This window comes from Notothenia coriiceps, unplaced genomic scaffold (genome assembly GCF_000735185.1).
Source record: "Notothenia coriiceps isolate Sejong01 unplaced genomic scaffold, NC01 NC01_scaffold00019799, whole genome shotgun sequence".
Taxonomy (NCBI): domain Eukaryota; kingdom Metazoa; phylum Chordata; class Actinopteri; order Perciformes; family Nototheniidae; genus Notothenia; species Notothenia coriiceps.
The window spans coordinates 173,463-178,201 of record NW_011352500.1 but is presented as its reverse complement, the minus strand read 5'-3'; the positions used below and the strand labels follow the sequence as shown (position 1 = coordinate 178,201).

At 39.9% G+C, this 4,739-nt stretch overlaps 1 long non-coding RNA gene across 1 annotated transcript; it reads right to left on the bottom strand.

Moving 5' to 3' along the window:
• Positions 1-413: 413 nt before the first annotated feature.
• Positions 414-2,511, bottom strand: LOC104952323 (uncharacterized). Its single transcript, XR_799104.1, has 3 exons — positions 2,389-2,511; positions 1,536-2,230; positions 414-1,500 (listed from the first exon to the last, which is right to left on the bottom strand). It is a non-coding gene; the product is annotated as an uncharacterized lncRNA (long non-coding RNA).
• Positions 2,512-4,739: the final 2,228 nt, after the last annotated feature.

Genomic DNA, 4,739 nt, shown 5'->3' with positions numbered 1-4,739 from the left:
TGGTTTCTCCATTCTTACCTACCCAACCGTTAACTCTTTTTAGGGTGCAGCTATATGTTTTATTTATTTCAAAGTGGACCCATTTTAATAATATTTTTTTTTCTGAGCAAATGTGCAGAGGACTCCCCAAGTGCTGTGTTTAATTTATTTTAAAGTAGGCCTGTGAATTATTTTTAATTCTCCTTATAGGAGTTATTTGTTTCTTATTAGAGGTTAACAGTTGTATATAATGTAATAAATAGCCTAATAAATGCAAAAAAACTGTAGTTTGTGTCTGATATAACAATAAATACAACTTTATTAGCTATCAAGCTATGAAATATGTTTTGCGGCTCCAGACAAAAAATGTTGGGGGGAAAAGGAGCAAAATGGCTCTTTTGGTCGAAAAGGTTGCAGACCCCTGGTCTGTGACGAAGTTCCCTGCGTCACAAGTATATTTGTCTTCCATTTGACTCCCTTATTTGTAAGGCTTTTCTTGTTTCATTTACTACAGTACAGATCTTAATATCCTGTCACTTCACCATTGTTACAATGTACTGAACGATGAGTTACTTACTATACAGTGAAAATGTAATTCTCTGCCTCCTCCTTTAATGTTAATCCAGTCTGAACAATCTTTATAAATTACCAGGAAAAAGGACCTGATGTGACACTCGGTGACAACACGCTGCAGTTTGAAGCAAAGTGGTGCAGGACAGGACTTGATTTTCTCTTGTTTCCTGGTGTTGTCAGTGCAGCAAGCCACAGTACCAAAGTCCCTTGAAAAAATATCTAATCATCACACAAAAATATCTAATCATCACACAAAAATATCTAATCATCACACATCCATCAATGTCAGTTTTTCTCTTGTACTCCCTCGCCTTTTGTTACAATAGTGATGTCTTTGGTATTTGTGTCTCGCATGTTGAACCTTTTAAGCCCACCCAATAAGACCTTCCAAACTAAAACTGAATTTTTCCTAAAACAGATTTGATAGACTTTGTCTTTTCTTTTTCCTAAAATGTTGATTATCTACTAAATGTACAGCTGAAAAGTCAAATAAACATTTGTCTGCTCACATTAACTGATCAGATAAACCCTTATACTTAATGAATATGATCAATAATATATCAGTCAGACTCCAATATACTATTTGTCCAAATATAATGTTTTTGAGGAATGTGCATAAATAGTACATCAGAAACCTATAAGAATACAAATGATAAAAAGGATTAAACAACTCGAATGTCACTTTAACATTTTCAAAAGACATCCAGCTAAGGCTGTCTATCACTCAGTGAAAAACTAAAACCGCTCAGTTTGATTTCATATAATGATCCAAAGAGACAGAAGGCTCTGAGTTAACAGAGACATGTTGTGAATGATCTGTCTGTTCTAATTATTGAGCATCCACTCTGTTTTGTGCAAAAATGATCTGTGTATAATGAAACCATAAAGAGAACACAATATGCCATGAATGATTTTTCCTGAACTCTAATATGATTGGTGTGTTCGTATGTTCCACTTCAGGTGTGAGGTCAGTGTGTTCGTATGTTCCACTTCAGGTGTGAGGTCAGTGTGTTCGTATGTTCCACTTCAGGTGTGAGGTCAGTGTGTCCGTATGTTCCACTTCAGGTGTGAGGTCAGTGTGTCCGTATGTTCCACTTCAGGTGTGAGGTCAGTGTGTTTGTATTTTCCACTTCAGGTGTGAGGTCAGTGTGTTGTACTATCAGTTTCTGATTCAGTCACACACCAGGGTCAGTACTGCTCACTGTTTATTGTAAAATGTGCCATACTCTCTGAGTGTTTCATTCATAATGGCAGGTCAGTCTTCCATTGATCAGAAAGGAGGCGACACAGCAGTTTGTTAGAAAACATAACTTATTAATCAGCAGAAAGATCATGGGATGGAAAGCTGCTTGTCCTCATGTTCACTGCTCCAAATCACAAGAGGGGACTGAAAACATGCTGATACACTAACTGATTAACACAAAAAGTATTAACAATACATATAATATAATTTAAATATTAAAAAAATCAAACAGTCTTAGAAGATATTTGTTAGCCAGGTAAATGATTCAATCAACTTAAAATAAATACGAACAACAGTTAAGGTATTTTTTTCCCTGTCCAGAGTTGGTGAGGACGGCAGCCAATAGAATCAGGGCAGGAGGGTCACATGGCGGTAAGTTTGTCCTCAGTGCTGTCCATCACCACGTTGTCGTAAGCATTCCTGTCTTCTTTGCTTCTAATAGACACACGCAATGATAAAACTTAGTCATCAGTATTCATATCCTTCTCTGAAATAACATCACTTAAACCACACTGTGGAAATACGATCATATAAAAACTCCACCTAAGTAAAAGTGTGTAAGTATTCTCAGAAAAATGTCAGGTTGTTCCTACCTGACAATGTCCAGGCTGGTCTCGTACGCGTTTTCCTCTGTCATGACGTAATCATTTTCTCTCACCGACTTCACAGTGCTCTTCTTCCTGCAGACAGATGCACTTTATTACAATGCATTATTTTAAAGGTAATAAGATGTATCTATAAAATTGATCAGAAAATGAAGATGTTAGATATACTGGGGTCCAGTGGCGGCTGGTGGAAAATATTTTTGGTGGGGCTGTTGATATAGTGAGTAAAAACAATTTTTGGGAGAAATGACCCCTTAAATTGGGACTGATACCGTCATATACCGTTAGTACCGGCTAGCGGGTCCTAATTCACAGTTTTTCTGGCCCCATAAAGTCGTGGTTCTAGGGCCAGGAGTCGGGCTGAGTATGCTAAACTAGAGAGAGAATCGCTGGCAAGGGGGCTACAACTACAACAAGATGAACATATTTGACCGTGATTTAATTGTAATACACGTTTCAAAATGATGCCGAAGTAACAACATACTGATACCGGTTAGTAAAAACCATGAATTAAGTCTGCAGACAGACGGCAGGCAAAAAACCTTTTAAAATGCGTGTTGTCTAAATGGAGAGTGACTAAGCTAACGTTGTAAATGCTCCGACCGTCCACACTCACAACAACGGCCTATACAGAAATAAATAAACCAGCGACTGTATTCGCCATGACACAGACAGTATGTGGTTTGTACTTGTTTAACTTTTGTCTAGTTTCTGAACAGATATGAGGAGCTGTGAGCTCTGAGGGCTAACAGCTAACGGCTGTGTTGTTTTTCCGGGGCTCTCATTGAAGATGACGCCACGGCTCCGCCTACACTGTGTTACTATAGATACTACCCCAGCTCCTAAACTGTAATGGAAATGCACCATAAAGTGAGCCAGTCCTAACGAGGCCTAGCCATACCGAGCGAGGCCGAGCGAGGCCGTAGGTGGAAATGCGCCATTAGAGATGTCCCAATCTTAGCCTATCACAAACAATAAGTTTGAGCGCAAGCCAATAGAAACACAAGTGTTACATATAGCGCTTTCACACCGGAGTACTTTTATCCCCGAACAAGGCCTATAGGAGGGGGGGGGATTTGGTTTCACGCCAAAAAGGATCTGGGCCTAGTCCCTAGTTCGCGCAAACCTTTCACCCCCAGATCGTACCTGCTAGCGATTAAGTTTTGTGAAGCCGCCATTTAATTTGCTTGCATTAGCCCAGCGCACCAACGTCTAATCCTTTTCTTAAGGCTTTTTAACCGTCTTTGCTTTCCGAACCAGCATTGCTATTGCATTCGACTGGTGGCTCTGCATTTTTGCGTCATATCCCTAGTTGGCTTAAATAACTCAGTCACCAAGCTGTATAACATGAGCACAAAAACCACAACTTCAGTCAACTACTCATGTACAGCGGGTGGCCATGAAGTTGTTTGTGGCCTGCCAGCTTAATTTGCCTAATCCTCCCTCTTGGACTTATTCCGGTGAGAACGCGATCTAGTAGGACAGTTTGATGGACTAAAGAGTTTGGGGGGAACAAGTACCGGGGACAAGTACCGGGGACAAGTACCGGCTAAGTACTTGGTGTGAAAGCGGCTAGCGTGATGTCATTATGTTACCAAAGTAAACAAAGGAGTCCGATCGAGGAACTTTGGGAATTTAGCCTTTACATGCACAAAAACCTACAGATGTAGCGATTCATTTCAGACAGTTTGAAACGCGAGGGCCGTGATTGGTACGTGATCTGCCCCCGTGATGCCCCCGTGATAGATAAATGTAATTATAATGAAGCCAGCTGCAATGGATCATTGATCCACCAGGGGGTGCAGTGGAGTTCCACACTGGAGCTCATGTGAAATAAAGTCAGATACAGTACGCTGGATGTACAGCGGAACTTTGTTAAGATCCATATGTCACGGATATCATACTCTGTGCTAAATAAGAGACATGTAATCATTTACAAAACATCACCATGTTGTTATTTAACTAAATAATGTTGTTTAGTCGAAAAAAACGAACAGGAGGAAATGCAGCCCGGCTCTCGATTTTTAATCCTAATTTAATCATCATCTTCACCACGATCATTTATGTTTATGTTCGCCGAATTGACATGAAATCACTGACACATATGAATATACTGTATTCAACTTCATTAAAACGTTATTAACGTGCCTAAACTCAGTAATTCACTAAAAATATTTATATTTTAATGGAGCCTCGTCGGCAGATCAGGATCCCAAAGCGTGGCGGAGGGATCCTGATCTGCATGACGGGTACTATTTTCCCCATAAGGAACAAGTCACTGCAAATTATCCCGCTTATTACACGGCCACATTCTCAACAAAGTAACGACATGACTCCCA